Source organism: Panthera uncia, chromosome X, assembly GCF_023721935.1.
Source record: "Panthera uncia isolate 11264 chromosome X, Puncia_PCG_1.0, whole genome shotgun sequence".
NCBI lineage: Eukaryota > Metazoa > Chordata > Mammalia > Carnivora > Felidae > Panthera > Panthera uncia.
In genome coordinates, this window is record NC_064817.1 from 25687254 (window position 1) to 25704691 (window position 17438).

Genomic DNA, 17438 nt, shown 5'->3' on the forward strand with positions numbered 1-17438 from the left:
CCTAATCTAAGTGAAATTGAACTCATTCAGGCACAAAGATAAATGCAAAGGAAAAAAAAAAACAAACAACTCCGTTCCAGCGCTAAACCTATAGAACAGATAAGAAACTGAATGAGTCGCTGACAGATTTTCTCTTACGTGTCTCCATTGGGTGCTTTTCTTATAACACTTCGTGTTGCTGCTTCTCACTATCTTTTACTATTTGATTGACTGGGTTTTATTAGTTTAACAACTCAAACGTCCCTGCGTGATACAGTTACATTTTAAGTTCTTAAAGCTAAAAGACTACACTTCTCGTTCTCATATGCTTGTTTTCGTCTTTGTTTGCTCTAAACAGGATCCAATTTCATCGACCAATAATATGCTTAATTCCTGCCACAAAACATCAGCCAACCAGCGTGATCTTATTGAAAAAAACAACCCAAAGTCAGAGAATGGCACCCGATACCAGAGTGTAATAAAACTTTTGTGATGAATGATGAATCCTGTAGGTGAAATTAAATTTCACATACTGGGAATTTGTTTTATAACGACCTTATTGTGTATTAGTCTGATCAATCATCTTTAAATTGTATTTTAAATGCTTAAATTATCATTGGGGGGTGGGGGGGGGCTCCTTTCCCAAAGGCGAGCTCTGAGAACACCTTTTACATAGAGTTTGATCCGATGGGTGTTTCTTTTCTTTTTTTTTTTTTTAATTTTTTTTTAATGTTTATTTATTTTTGAGAGAGACAGAGACAGAATGCGAGTGGGTTGGGACAGAGAGAAGAGGGAGACACAGAATCTGAAACAGGCTCCAGGCTCTGGGCTGTCAGCACAGAGCCCGACGCGGGGCTCGAACTCACGAGCTGCGAGATCATGACCTGAGCTGAAGTCGGATGCTCAACTGACTGAGCCACCCAGGCGCCCCATGGTGTTTCTTTCTTTAAGACAACATCATCATGTTAGGATAAACTATACCATTTCCTCAACACTAAAATCCTCCCCCAGAATGGAGTTTTTATAAAACTGGAGTTTTAAAAGAGAAAGAATATCATCAGGAATACACATGTAAGAAGCACGCTTATTAACATCTAGCGATTGTAGGCGGATGTCCATTTCCCCCTGAATTTTCATCCTGCTTATAATTTGCAGCATAGCTGATGCTGACCATTATTTCCTCCTCTGAAAAGCTTCCTTCTAAATTAGCCTCACAGTAAATTCACGCCACAGTATATTGAGATGTAAGAAAACGTCAAAGCTAATATATCCTTGACTACACTGTATAATATGAAAGAACAGCGCCTAATAAAAGTTAACTTCACCCACTGCCAGACAATTTAAGGGTAATGAAACAGCAGATTCTTTGTTTTATAGAGAGTAATAGATGGATTGAATCACCCAACCTTCAACCAGACATTCTGCTTGGTACCTTGGTGAGACGTCATTTAAAAGACACAAAACGTGGATTTGTATTTAGCTGCTAATTAAGCCTTTTCATTCTGGTGGACAGGTTTTTAACATGGGGGGGCGGGGAGGAGACCTTTATCTGCCGTTTCGAAGTAGCCCCTCGCATGCAATCTCACTCAGTAGTTCTTTTTCTATTCTTACCCCCTCTGCCTTTCTCATTATCTGCCCTGCTCTCCTTTTGTTTGTTTTGCTTCGCTAGGATACAGCTCTCTCGCCCTGATAAGGTGATAAAGGAAGATCTGATCTAAGAACTTAGGCTGGACACCCTGACCTACCTGGGGAGAGTCTGATGTTATGGAAACCTAAAAACCTAAGCTCTCTTTCTAGGAGGAAACGGGGTAGAGAGCCAGAAATCCCAGCTCTTGTCTGCTCAGCATACCCACCCCAGCTCTCACTGACCGTATCGCCAAGCCTCTGAACGCCTGACTCGAGAAACAAGGGCTTTTCTTTCCTTAAAGGTGTCTATGGGCTGATTCTGACCATTTCTGTCATTGTTCCTTTCCAGTTCTTTATCTTCTTAATGGTCCCAAAATTAATTCCGATTGGGAGGATGCTGTGGATGTCCTCTGATAGCAGAAGAGGCCGTTTGGATTTTCTGGAATATACTGAGGTATCTCTCAGAGACAAGTGTGCTTGGAGAGGTCTACTGGTTTGCCTGGGTGGCTCACGGAGGCTCTTCCAGAGCAGGGCTCTCACGGAGCAAACTCCAAGCCGAAAAATCTAGCCAGAGACGGAGGAAAAGCAGTGATGACCAGCTGAGCTCATGGCTGGCCTTCCACTGAATATCTACAGTTGACTTTGCATTCTTAAGCATTAAAAGGAAAAAAAAAAAAAACAATCAAATGCCAGAGGGGTACTTAGGATATGCTTAAGCTAAACAGGCGAAAGATGTAAAAAGAATATTCCAAAAACATTCTAAGTTCCAGATCAACATGAAACTCGAAGCGTTTATCACTGTAGTTCTCAACTGCCAATCTTTCATACGGAGCATGAAAATTTATGGACCTGAAACTGTATGTATAAACCGTTACTTTTTTAGTTTTTATTTATTTTTTTTTATTTTTTTTTCTTTTTTAATATATGAAATTTACTGTCAAATTGGTTTCCATAACTTTTTTAGTTTTTAAAATAAGAAAAGCCGTTTGTCTTTATGTGCGGCGATCAAATAAATCCAACGGTCAAGTTCAGTGAGTTTTCTGTGCCGAAAGATGTTTTCCCTGCTTTGACTCAACAGTTTACAAACGCACGTAGCAACTGCTTTGCAGTAATCATTAGAAACCCTCCAATCTCCTACCTAAAAAATGTCCTTGATGCAAAAAAACGCGGGGGGGGGGATAACAATGGCTTTCCCCCATTCCTTCTGTGCCCCGTCACCACCAGAGACAAACACACTGGAACTGCTTGCTTTGGAAATAACACACAGTCCGGCGAAGGTTCTACGTGATTAGATTCAGGGCTCCTTCTCGAGAGACTGTTCAAAGGTTGTGGGCAATTTCGCTTGGGGCTGCCAGATGATTCTGGTATTGCATATATTCAAAGGTTGATCAAATATATGGTAACTCTTGTACGTGTGTCCCCAAGTTATCATTTCATTTCTTGCAGGAGTGCCGACCCCGAGGACTGCTGTTTCTTATCTCAGTGTGCCAGGGGAAGCTTGTCATTGTACACAAAGCTAGCCTCCGTAATAGACACACGCATCTCTTATGCGTGATGTGTCCATTTTTTAGTAGCCCATCGAAAGCAGATTTATTGGCAAATAGTTTTTCTAAGGCACTGTGCTGTCCTCTGGTATTTTCTCATACAGATGTTCCTCTAACCGCTACGTGTAAATCCAAGGCGGCTTTGGGATTCAGATTCTTGACTGCAAAAATCATCCATTATCTTACGGCACCAGCACCAGGGGGTACTGTCTCCTGAATTTAAATAGCAGGCTGCACGTGAGCTTATTCATTCCAAAACCAACCTCTGAATTTCCCCTCGCGTTACAGATGCAGTATGTTATTAAGAGCCAGAAAGGGTAGCGCTTCTACCTTCAAATGCTTTTCTTCCCTCGAGGTGACAGGATTCAATATTGTGCCCAAGGTGGTTTTGAAAATCACAGAATCACAGACGCCACACCATGGAGGCAAAGTTCTTATTTCGACCATGTTTTTAATGCATGACGAACAGAATGTGCGAAGCGATGCACCCTGGTGTTAAGCCGTATTTTAATCGACACAGGGGCCTAACCAGAAAATTAAAAAGAACACGAATGTTATTTAAACCGTGCCCAAGGGGCACTCTCCGGAATTCAGACCCAAATACGTTCATTCGTCTTTCTGCCGTTATTAACGTTTTGTGGATTCGGTGCCTGATAGTATAGTTCGGTCGGAAAAAAAGTGGGGGCAGGTTACAAAAATCAATACTATAGCCTGCATTGGAGACTAAACGGAGACCTCCCCTATGGGGTTGAGAGAAAGGCGTAAAGGAAGACCACTAGCCACAGGCACTTGGCTTCCCAGAAGTGGGTCCGTTCCAGTAATGGTTTGATGGGCACAGGAGATCTACTCTAGAGCAATGCTTCTCCATGTTTTTCTCCCGATGCCCCCATGGCCCCCTGCAAAGCGTCTTATTTAGTTATTTTTTCCTCATCTTCCTCCCCCCGTCCCTGATGAAATTTTGACGTCACAGATATACTGTGTGTTATGTGTGCTTTACGTAAAAAGGGTACGGTTTTTCATTCCCTAGGGACAAACGAATTTTTGTCCCTTTCGGGGCAGTGTTGCTCCCACTGAAAAGGCTTGTAATCCTCCCAGATACCCAATGAGGTCACGGTATTCCATTATCACACGTGAAGTAGGGGAGGCTCAGAAAAGGTCAGAAAACGGACTCAGTTCCTGCGGCTAGTAAAGGCCGAATCCATGATTGCGACCAAGCCTGTCTAGTCTTTGATTTTTATTTATTATCATCTTCTTCCTCTTCTTCTTCTTCTAAGTAGCCTTCATGCCCAGCACGGAGCTCAACATGGCGCTTGGACTCACAACCCTGAGACCAAGACCTGAGCTGAGATCGAGTCAGACATTTATTTAACCGACGGAGCCACCCAGGCACCCTCTTTGTGCTTTCTTTTATCATGTGTGGTATGTAACCGGTAGTCTAGAAATATTTGCCAAACAACTGCGTAAATGGATTCATCCTACACAAGAATATAATGTCCTCTAGTCTAAGTTCTTTACGCTCTGATATCTAAATTTACCCTCTACGTGATTTCCACCAGATGACTTTCCAGGGCTTGCTGGAACCACTTCACCGTCACCAGCTCCTGGAAGGCCTCTTTTGAATTTCCTATAGTTTTAGTGATGATTAGAAAGAGCAGCCTTTTCCTCTGGTCAAAATCTTTCTCCCGTCTGCATCCCAACAATCTGTCATCCCCACCGTGACTCCTGTTCTGCCACCAGCACAGAGCCTGACGTGGGGCTCGATCCCGTAAACCACGGGATCATGACCGGAGCCGAAATCAAGAGCCGGATGCTTAAACAACTGAGCCACCCAGGGTGCTCCGAGACTTATTTTCATCCAAAAGGCAAAAATAGAGCCCCGGTTCCTAGGGAAACAAAGCAGTACTCATTACTCAGTCCATTTTTACAGAGTCCCCCCTACGTACGAGGCACTTGGCAAAGTGCTGGCACAGAACGTGGTAAGCAGACACAGTTCCTGCTACTTTGCATTTGAGTCTCTGAGGATATTTTTCAATGAACACATCTAACATTCCAGCATTAAAATCAATCGACTGCTGTCTAGTGAACACACATTATGGGCTTAGCCCCATACTCGGTATTTACAGGCAGGGCTGGAACAGGATGGGGTGGGGTGGAGGAAGACGTCCTAACAGGTCCCGTGCCTTTAGGCACAGTCAAGTTGAGTAGAGTTTAGTCAAAGGGCTGGTCACAAAGGTCTGTGCAGGGTGTAGGGAGATCACAAGGGATAATGTTAATAAGAACAAGGGGCTGTTAGCATCCCTAGGTCTGAGGGACAAGGAGGGAGAGCCATTATTGGATTAGAGTGCGAGTGGGAGAAAGAGGAAGCAGGAGCAGGAAAGGGAAAGGAGGAAGAGAGGAAGAGAGAGGGGGTGAGAGGGAGGGAGACAAGAGAAAGAGGAGAGAGAGAGGATAAGGGCCAGAGCTGTGGGAACCAGGACAATGGAAGCCATATTGCTGCAACGCCCCAGCAGCAAACACGGAGACAAGGATGTACGTTGAGGTAGCTTGGGCTGTAATTCAAGGAAGCCCCGGTGCAGGAACTGGTAAAGGATGCGGGACTGCTTTGGGGACCCGGGGTCCCCCTGTAGGTGAGGACGTCAGCCCAGAAGACACTCCAGAGTTGTCCCCCTCCGGCCGCCTCTAGGTGAGCGGCGAAGGAAGTGGAGTATTTATTTACTACTGCTTGAGGGCTACTCCTGGAGTATGGAGGGGGGAGCTCATTACCTCTCTGGCCTGCCACTTGGGCTTCGTGAGCAAGTTCCTATGGACAGAGAAAGCCTTGAGGGCAGAGTCACAGGTGTGTGTAGTTGGAAGGCTAGGTTCGGGGTGCCTGGGCACGGTGGGTTCCAGAGGGCACATGAGCAGGGCCCTGACAACTAATGCTACAGAAGATACGTGCTAAGAATGACCGAGTAGAAAGAGAGGAGAAGTCTGGGGTCCTGTGACTATGTAGTCACTATTCCAGCAGGCCCCAGGCTCTGAGCTGTCAGCAGAGAACCTGAGGCGGGGCTCAGGCTCACTAACTGACATCACGACCCGAGCCAAAGTTGGATGCTTAACCGACTGAGCCACCCAAGCGCCCCTCTCTGGATTTCTATGTGAGAACGTTATACAGCCCTGCTTGGGATAAGCCTCTGTTATTTGAGTTTTCCGTTTCACGTGGCCAATCCTGCTTCTGACCCAGTCACTCCCACCCGTGCGGACCATCTGTGTCTGCTCACATCATTCCTGGCTCCCATTTTAAGTGGCTGAACAGCATTCCGTTCATGGCTGTACCGTGATTTATTGAAGAAATCCCCTCTTTGGGAAAATTTAGATTGTTTCCAGTTTTTCACTGTTGTAAGCAAGGCTGCAATGAACATCTCTGCAGATAAATCTTTGCACACAGTTTTGTCAATTTTGTTAAGCAGAATTCCTCGAAATATATTTATTTCATTGAAGGCTATGAACATGTTAAAGGCATTTTATACAAATTACACTCCTGCCAGCAGGAGTCTTTCTTTATTGATCCAGGTAGAAAGGGAAAAATCCATTTTCTGCTGGTCAATGGCAGTTAGTCGGTATAATTCTTAAGGCACATTAGATATACTGCCTGATACGGATTATTTGAGAATAGGCCTCTCGCACCCCTTCACTCCATGATAGACTGTAGACTTTTTGAGTTCAGGGAGGCACTCAGCTCATCGGCTTTCTGTCTCAAAGCCCAGCCCAGCATCTTGAGACATATGTGGATCAAGGAGAAAGTGGCTAGAACAGAGATTCCGGAGGAATAGATTTAATTCCTGACTCCACCATCACTCCCTGATCTTAAGCAAGCCTTGTTTTGTCCCTGAGCTTTATTTATTTTATATGAAAAATAGGCATAATGATATCTCCCTTGCAGAAATACCGTCAGGATAAAACGAGAAAATGGATATGAAATTGCTTTGCAAAATGTTAATTACCATACAAATAATGTTTATAATCACACACCTATGGGATGTTGTCTGAATGACAGTAATTCTAGAATTAATCTCCCTGCCTCAACCAAGCAGCAGTTGTCTTCACCCCTTGCATCCACTCCTAACTACTAGTAATGTGCCTCACACAGGATCAAGTGGGGCGGACAGAGATGCCTTTGAACACTAACTGCCTGGGCTTATGGGACATCGTTCTATCTCTTTGCCTAGACCAATGGCACCTGCCCAACAGATCCTTCATTCTTGGGTAGACCGTGTGTCCGTTATTCCTCAGCATGAATGATGAATCGATTAGTCCCTATTTGATACAATGGGAAAGAGAAGGCCAGAGGACGTTCTACAATCAGAGGATTATGCTGACAAAAAGATAAGAACGGTGTTCTATGGAATGGAGGCAGGGGGGTGGAGTTCAATAGGTTGTTCCTAGCTGAATGTGGCATCCACTCAAAGCGAGACATCGCACATGACTCTCTCCTTCTAAGAGATAATTATGAGGCCACGGGGCGTTTCAGTGGCAGAAAAGATAAGCTGGAGGGCGAATTTCAGATCAATTACATATTTAGGTTAAAATATTTGGCAGGTGGATCTTTTCACCGAAGCTCAGGTGAAAGGACAAGACTAAGCGTTAGATGGGAGCTGGAGCTATAAAGATGACTGGACCCCTGCAGGCAAGGAGACTGTTAAAAGAAAACCGTACCCTGGGAAGTGGCCCATCATGGTGGCGCCACTGAAAAAGCCTCCGAAGAAAAACGATACAGAAACGAGAACAAAGTAGGGTGAAACATCAGAAAGACAGCCAGCCGGGTGGTGAGATCTTGTGAGCACCAGTGGGTTCCAGTGCACTAAGGGGAGAGAAGAGGAAGGTGTATTTGGTCACAAGATCACTGGTGATCCCAAGAGGGCAGTTTCACAAGAGCACTGAAGGTAAATGGAGACGACCATTACTCTCTCCTGTTCTGTAAACCAGCCCACTCCATTCACTTATTTACGGAATTTGCTTAGCGTCCCCTCTAAAACCTCAAATCACACGAAAAACTTATTTCCGCCTGTTTTCACTTCCGAAGGTCATAATCAAGATTATAGGAAAGGGCTCAAGGTTTCATGTAGTTACCAATGCTGAACGTAGGTGTATGCGCCTATCATTTTTCCCCACTGGGATTGCTTTCTGTATGATTTCTCTTTTCTTCTGATGGGACGCATATAGTTCCCGAAGCAAGAGTAAGTTTTCTGTCATTTAACCGAAAGGCCAAGTTAAATTTAACACCGTTGCAAACATTAAATTAAAATAAGAATAGCGCCGCATATGTCTGGATCATATATCAAAAGTAAAGATTCAATGAAAACTTTAAGATCACTTACTGAACTTTCAAAGATGGGCAGATTTTCCATAAAGATTTCAACAGCAGAGACAGATGGGCTGCATTCCAGAGGGGAAGGTCACCAGAGTGATGAATGAGACCTCTAATGTCTGCCATAGCTGTGAAAATCTTTACGGCTAACTAAAATTCCTCACGAATAACAACCTGTAAATATTCTATGAGCTGTCAGGCAGGTAACACCGAGCTCGGAGACCAAAGCACACGGCGAACAGAATACCACGCCATGGGCTTTGCCGGCAGACGGCCACGTCATTTAGAGTATCAGGCTTACACGTGATCTGGGGAGTCAGGAGTTCCTACTAAACTACTTGCCGAGGCGCCTGAGTTGCAAAGACAAACATACCCAAGGGTTGCTGGCTTCACAGTCCTACAAAATCTCATAACCGATATTTGGTAGGGTTGCTCCTGAAAGAAAGGCTCCTTCCAACTGACTTACACGAAACTCCAAGAAACTTCATTGTCATTATCAGGACAGTGAGAAGGAAAGAAACCCAAGGCCAGCTACAGGAGGACAGGTGTTTATATCAATAGGGTCACGGCTGAGTTCCGCTCATGGAATTTCTGACTGCTTCTGAACAGAAGGGCCCGACTGTGTTACCACAGAACTTTCCCCCTGGGGTAAAGGTGCCTACGGTCTCCAGGCCATCTGGGTTAAGCCAGGTTACTAACAAGTCACTGCGATATTGCCAGGTGCCTTTAGTGTCTCTCCAGATGTGCTTTTAAAAGACGGCAGGCAGTCAACACCGTTTGCTGAATGCTCTCTGTGTGAAGGGTATCGTATTAGGCACCAGGGAAATTTCAAGGAACGTACAATTTGAAACCGAAGCCAGTAGGGAGCAACTCGGATATTAAAAACCAAATGACTGTAGATGAGATGCACATCCATTTAGAAAGCAAAAGGGAGAAAGAGCTAAGGATATGATAAAAATTAAAGCCAAAAGGAAGGGGGAGAGATTCCGTTTTGATCCTAACGCTTTCCTGCGTTGTGAATCAATTAACCATCCGTGCTTCAGCCATAGCTTCATGGCAAGCTTCCCGGCCCCTTGACCTTGGGCGTAGCCATGTGACTCGCTTTGGCCAATGGGGCGTTAGCAGACATGATATGAACAGAGGCTTGTGCTCTTGTGCTCTGGGGATCTGCCAGGAGTACGTGCCCCAGGTGGCCTCTGATCCTTCGGTGGGTCTCCACACCCGACATATAGAGAAACAAGCCGAATGGAACTAGCAGCCTGGAGCGAAACACAGACGACCTTCAACCTGCAGCCCGCAGCCAAACTTCCCAGTCGAACTTTATCTAGATCATCTGAACCGCAGTTGACCCGTAGACCTATAAACACGAGAAGAGCAACTTTCTATTCTCATATAGGAGGAAGGGAGGGGCAGCGGGAGGGGGAGAAAGAGAAGGAGGGGTGGCGGGGGGAGAGAGGGAGGTAAAAGAACATCAAAGAGGTGAAAGAGGACAAAAAGATTCCCAAGCGGAGGTCTCCCCGGATCAGTAGCCACATCCTCCACCATCACCCCAAGATAAATGCAGGTTACCCACTTTAGTCTTTGCCGTGGACACAGGCGGTCGCCGCTCCCTAGTTCCTGGAACCCCTTCTCTGAAGCTGATAACCTGCAAGGGTTCCGAGTCTAAACTGGAACGTTATTAAACTTGTCCAGTCTGTTTTCTCTGCTATGAAAGAGAGACAGTAATACTCTTCCTTCTAGAGGTTTGTTGTGGATATTACAGAGGTGAGCCCACGGAAAATGCTTCCTTCGTGCGAAGGGCCAAAAGTGCTCCATTTTTTTGGATTCCTATCCCTATCCCTATCATCATCATCAGCAGCAGCAGCAGCATCATTAGCGTAGTGAGTCATCAGGGTATTTATCCCATGAACCAACTTTCCCGCCAGTGTGAAGAATCCTAGGGGAACCGGGCCAATGAGAGCCTGTGATCCTAGAGCGAAAGTGACTGTTGACCGCTAAAGCGTGGGCCTAGGCAACAGCTCCCAGCAAATAATCCCTCTTCCCCGCCCCCGCCCCCCCTTTCCGGCCTTTTTCGTCCTCTTCAAAAAATTTTATGCGGTTCTCAGAGGAGTACAGCATGAGAGGAGACAAATCCTTTTGCCATTCTGATGCTGGTGTCACCTATGAAAGTCAACCGTGTGTCATCATTTTACGCTAGTAATTGTTTAGGAATTCAAAACAAATAGCTAAGTATTTTTAGAAAGACATAGAACAAGACATTTTCGTTTTAATTTCTATTTTTGCTTCTGAGTTTTAAATTTCATGTGACCAAACTTACTGTCTTTTTTTTCCATAACTAAATAAATAAACGTGTGGCTGGTTCACGTTAGAGGAATTATCTGATCTTGTTGAAGACATAAGCCTTGTTGTCTTGTATTTTGCCTTAAGATAGCAAGGGTTCTGGTGAGCTTTTGGGTTGGGCTCCAGGAGTAACTAAAGATTGGGTTCAAAACTTTCCCTCTTCCCCTGCCACCCTTTTAATACATGTATCTGCTCCAGACCTCCTGGACCAAATCTTTTGAATCAGTCCCTCTCTCTTGCTAGCTGGCCTCAGTCAAGGTCTGCAATAGAAGCTCTCGCTTTTTACCTTTTGAGAATAAATACCCCTGTCCTTAACTCACACCATAAATGAGCTCATGCCATTCTATTCCTCCTCTAAATTTTTCCTAGACATTTCCTGCTCAGATTTTCTCTTTCCAAGTCAAATTGTCCCCATGTTGACTAATCCTTCAATTATTCTCTCTCGTCTGCCTATTTCTAGCTCATTAAAACATTAGCACTCTCTAAAACCTATATTTATATTCATTATACATACATAAGAAATCCCTTTCTGGACAAAAGGGCTATAAGGAGGCTACATGTAAAATTGGAAAGGGGGATATTCATCATATCAGAATACATCTTGTGAACCTTGCTAAGTGAAAGCAATCAGGGGCCAAGCAATCAGAAGCATTGTTTGCTAGATTCCTCTCGGATGAAACATTCTCTACCTTGGATTTGCATGTAGCTTCAGAGACAATGTGCATTAACTCTAGTTGTGATGTTGCGATTTATGAGATATACATTGGCTCCCTGCCAACGCAGTTGAGCAGGAACTGTAGTTCCTGGCTCACAGTTCCCAAGACCCTTGGAATTTCCTGGGTGGAGAGCAATGAAGGTATCTCTTGTTACGTTAATGAGGTGACTTTTGGAAGGCACCAGAGGATGGGCCTCTGGTGATCCAACCTCTTCATTAGAGGGTCAGAACTTGCAGTCCCCACCTCTCCCCAACCCCTGGGGAGGTGGGAAAGGAAAGAGGCCGGAGGGTGACTCAACTGCCAATGGCTGATGATTTGATCAATCATCAGTCTGTAATGAAGCCTCCATAAACCCCCAAAGGACAAGGTTTGCAGAGCTTCCGGGTTGGAGATGTGGGGAGAGCGGCTCACCTGGGGAGGCCACGCAAGCCCCACGCTTCCCGTCCACCTCTTTCATGGGGGTGATCCTGAGTTACGTTTCTTTGTGATAAACTGGTGATCTTGGGAGTGAAATGCTTCTCTCAGTTCGGGGAGTACCTCTAGCAAATTAATCAAAGCTGAGGAGGAGGTCCTCGGCCCCTCTGGTTTAGTCAGTCTGCTCAGAAGAGGTAGAGGTGACGATCTAGATTTGCGACTGTCTGAAGTCCAAGGAGGAGGCCGTGGAAATCTCCAGTCTAGAGCTGGTTGGTCAGAAACACTGGTCAGAAGCTGGCTTGTGACTGGTGTCTGGAGTGGGCAGGGTGGGTCGTGGGGGGGGGGGGGACAGTCTTGTAGGACTGCACTCTTAACCTGTGGAATCTGACGCTCTCTACGGGTCGGTAGTGTCGGAATGGAGTTGAGTTCTAGGACCTGCTGGTATATGAGAATTGCTTGGTGCTGTGTGGGAAGTACCCCCCTCCGTGGAAATTGGGCTCATTTACTAGTCTGTAGAGAACATCTCATTTTGCTTCCCGTAGAATTAATTCCTCCTTCCTCTCTACTTGTACCACTCCTATCTATCACGACTACAGAAGGTCATGATTTCTTTTCCTTACGGGTCTTTCTTTTTTGTTTAGAACTTGAGCATCCCAAGGCCAGGATTCTGTCTATTCCAAGGGCCTAGTGTTTGTTAACGAGTATATGAATGAATGCTACAGGCATAGTGAGTCAGATCGTGTCACTTCCTAGCTCAGAACCCTCCTGAGTCTTCCCTTCTCAAAAAGAAATTTCAAAGGTTTTTAACCATAGTTGCCAAGACCCTACCTGGCCTGGATCTTGGTCGCTCAAGGACCACCTTATGATTCACCACCTTGCTTCCTCAGCTTCAGTCTTACTACACTCCTTGTTGTTCCTGAAACCCCACCACGCTTGCTCTCACGTCAGCGTCTTCACATTTATGGTTTCCGCTGCCTGGAACCCTGTTTTGTCTCCCTCCCCACCCCAGTATGTGCCTGGTTTGTTTCCTCGCTTCTCCATCCAAATGCCACCCCCATGACCACCACACTCGAACCCACAAACTGTGAGATCGCGACCTGAGTCGAAATCAAATTTGGACGCTCAATGGACTGAGCCACCCACGCGCCCCTTATTCTTCTTAATTAAACTTCTCATGACCTGACTGCTTTCTCCTATTCAAGTGTAACCTCCGTGAGAGAGAGTTTTTCTTTTATCTACTACTGTTTCCCCAGTATCGAGAACAGAGTTTGACCTATACTAGTCATTGAAGAGACTAGGTGAATGACACAATGAATCAATTCTCAGCTGGCTGAAAATAAAGCGAAGCTCCTCATTTCTTCAGGACATTAGACCAGGCTCTAGACTCAGTTCTTTCCTATTGTATGAGAGAGGGAATAATCTTTAGAGTGCCCAGTTATTCATTCAATCAAGCCATATCCTGCACTTCTCTGCAAGATGTTGGATGCCTGATGTTAAAAAAAAAAAAAAAGGAACTCCTGCCCTTTACCCTTCTGGCGCTCACACTCCAACCCATTTCCTTTTATGATCTATTTTATCGACTATCCTTCATTCTAACTCTTGTCTGTCATTGGTATGCATGCTGCCGAACTTCAGGTGTAAGGCAAGAGGCTGATGTAATCTTATGCTGTTCTTGAAGTCCTTACCCATTAATGGAGGTCATGAGGTCGGGCATCTGAAATAATGATCATCACTACATACACTGGGCAAAATCATCAACCTCATAAGGAAAGGTAAGAATAAATCAAATCACCCAGTGGCCAGAATGAGCCTATCATAATGCCTTTTCCTCATATACTTTGAAATTCCTGTCAGTCACGTTGTCCCCTAACAGATGGGGTTCCCTAGGAAACAGCCTCTAAGACAAAGTTTAGAGAGCGGGATATTTAGTATGCTGTGCCCTTGAGCTCAACGCGTGAGGAAGGGAGAAGGAAGGAACCACGAATGGCAACCGGGAAAAGGCAAGCTAGGATTCAGGCCCAGTGAGTCTCCATTAACCTCACTGGAGTTCCTGAAGTAGAACGCTAGAGTTCTCCCGAGTTGGGCCCAAACGGCCAGGTCGTTACACTCCTGCATCCGTCAGGACCTGCCCGTGGAAGGGGTGTGACCTTGGGGGAGACAGCTGAAGCAATTCCCAAAAGGACAGACGGCTGAAGGTTGTCTGCTGAGGACACTCCTCCTTGTTGCGTCAGACGTGGGAGTTTAGAAAAGTAGTTTCAAGTGATTCCTCAGTCGGAGGCCATTCTACTTGGTGTCCCTTGTGACTCAACTGCTATGGCCACACACTGTCCAGGAGTTAGGGATACGGGAGTGGAAGGGACAACTTTGCCTTTCGGAGGGCATGCGACAACATCCGGAGGCATTTTTGGTGGTCACAACCGAGAGAGTGGGTACTACTGTTGCGTAGCGGGGAGAGGGCAGGGATGTTGCTAAACACCCTACCATGTACAGCCCAGTCCCCAAAACGAGGAGTTGTCCGGAGTGCCCAGGTCAAGAAAGCCTGGTTTCGATATAAATAGACAGTAAACACCTGACCAAATCAGACTCTCTTTCTTGGCGAGTTTGATTGTAACATATATAGAAAAGTTAAGAGGGTGGGAAGGTGGGGAGTTAAACGAAAAGGGAGACGACTTAAAGAAGAAAACCGAAGTCATAAGGCCGGAGAAACCGTGAGTAAGGACAGGGCAGAGAGGAGAGAGAAGCCACGATGCCGTGGTCGTGTGGAGTCCACAGCGGCAAAGCGCACGGAGAGAGACGCAAACACTGTTCGTGGTGACTGCCATTCCCTGTCCTTCCTAATGTTTGCAGGTGTCCCCCGATCACCTAAGCCCATGTCCTCTGCCTGCAGCTCCAAGGAGGCAAAGCCCCTCTGCAGTGGACTGCAATCAAGAGGGTCGCTTTTGCTGAGATCTGAAAGTATACTGAAAAATTCAAGAGAATGGGTTTTAAAGCAGGTGCAGTTTATGCCAGTCCACAAAAGAACAAAATGCCTCTGTCCTCACCTCAAAGTTCTCGCCACCAAGTATTTTGTAATCCCATGCTGGGTGTGCTCTGAAAATGGAAAACATCCAAATGGAAAAATGAAAGTAACGATTTTTGCCCACAGGGATGGGATTCCACCATTTCTGTGTTGCAAAGCTTTGTATTTGGGGACAGATGACAAAACGGTACCCTAGGCCAAACTCACAAACGCCTTCATTTTCCAGGGAGTGTAAAAATATACCTTTCAGAGCCTGCATTCCACTGAAATAGTGCCCATGTGTCACAAAACTGATTTAGGACTGTGGGGCTGGTCCCGGTGCCCTAGGTCCCCATGAGGCCCAGAGACGTCCGTTGTGATGAGGAAGACAAAATAAGAAAGAAGACAAATATTTGCTTCATCTCTGCCCTGCCACCTGACTAACTCCCGGGTACGTGGGGGAGCGCCGGGTGGAGATGAAGCCATTGAACTCCACAGTCACATTTTGCATGGGTAGCATCATCATGTCTGGGAGGAGTTGAGGCTGCTGGTGCCCCCTTCAGGGCCCAGAGAAAAAGATTTTGAGGAAAAGAGCTTAATCATCATCACTGTGCTTTTCGTGGACATCTGAAAGGCTACCTTTGAACTCATGGAGGTGTCACCAGCATCACTGCTAAGTTAGAAGGCATCTGTCCCGAACTCCCAACACTCGCGACAGCATGTGATGACTGAAGAAATTGGCCCAAATTATTTGGCCCTGAGATTTTTCCCTGATAGGGAGCTTTGGGCTGAAAATCATCTCATACTCAGGCTGCCAGCTTCTTCCTGACTTTTATCATGATGGCTTCTTTAAGCCTATCTGTAGCTTTAAATTATTGGCCCACTCGTATTTCAAATTCATCCATCCCCGGAGGACAACGGTAGCAGTGTTGAGTGAAATATCAGCAAGTATTAGATGTGCTTAATGCATTTTCCCCCACCTTCTTTATGAAGCGTGTGACTAGGAGAAGGCGGGCAGTGGGATGGTGGGGGGAGGGGGCGGGTACAGGGATGAAAGTTTGGCACCTGTCAGGATGGAAACAAACTTCTCAGTCCTACGTAGCAAGGGGAAACGGTAACGGCTTGGGGTGCTTTAACGAGATAAGAGTTGATCAGGGATTTGATTAAGAAACTTCAGATGATGAAGCCTAGAAGAAATAAGTGATCAATTCTTTGTTTTTACAGTGCCTCATCATCTGAGAACAAGAAGATCACTCAATGAAGCACACAGTGTTTAAATTCAGAACAAATAGTAAAAAGGAAATCCATCTTACGGAGTTCCATAGCCATCAAGAGAGTTTAATACTGCGAGAGGTCAGTGGGTTAAAAGCTAGAGAATAAAAATCTTTACCATTATTGTTTTTTTTTTTTCCGTTAGCAAAGTAATACATGCTTATTATAAAAACATCTGCAAAGGTAAAAAGAAAGAAAAACACAATAGCTCTTTGCATTTTGATGTATTTTCTTTCCAGTCTTGTCTTTATGTATCCTCTTCTGTTGTTTCTATTTTATTTTCTAATATAGCTACGATCATGCCGTAATTTAGAAGTGCGCTTTATCTCGTAATATATTACAGGGCACAGGAGACTTTTATAAAAAGGACCAGGTCAAGTTCTCAATGCTATTAGTCGTTGCTCAGAGGCAACATGAAAGGTCACGTTATTTATTGAGGGTCTACTATGTGACAGTCGCTATGCTAAATCTCATGCCACTGTGTATGAGCAGTGTCAGGACCAAATTTACCTCGTCTTCTTTTGGGTATAAAACATAATTCACTCTGTAAATGATTTTATTGAACATCTACCAAGTACAGATACCATGTTAGGTGCTGGAGAATATAAAACCATCCTGTCCTTGCAGAGATTAGGGTCTACTCGTTGATTATTCATCCATTCATGAGTTACACAAATGACTATTGAGCTCTTATAATACAGAAAACACTGCCCTTAGATCCATGAAAAATACCTTCAGGAAGGAGAGAAACTAGTTACACACAATTAAAAACAGGACAATGAATGACACTTTCATGTCTAGTTGGACTCTAACAGGCAGATGAGAAGTTATACCGTTAAATTGACAGTCACAAAGACACTATGCTAATGCTAAAGCTAACGCTAATACCAATCACTTATACATCACTATGTGCTACGTGCTACTCTATATATTTTACATATATATATGATTTATATATATATAAATTTACATATATATACAATTTACGTATATATACACATATATATGATTTACGTATATATATACATATATGTGATTTATATATAAATAAATAATATAATAATGTATATATATATATACGTATATATACGATTTGATATGTATATATCAATATATATATAAATATATATAAATAAATATATATAAATATATATGTAAATAAATATATATAAATATATATAAAAATATATATAAATATATAA

At 44.5% G+C, this 17438-nt stretch overlaps 1 protein-coding gene across 1 annotated transcript in view; it reads right to left on the reverse strand.

Annotated features, from left to right (window-relative positions):
* The window catches only part of DMD (dystrophin), a 1998908-nt gene that overhangs the window by 204283 nt on the left and 1777187 nt on the right, over positions 1-17438 (reverse strand). The window lies entirely within an intron of this gene.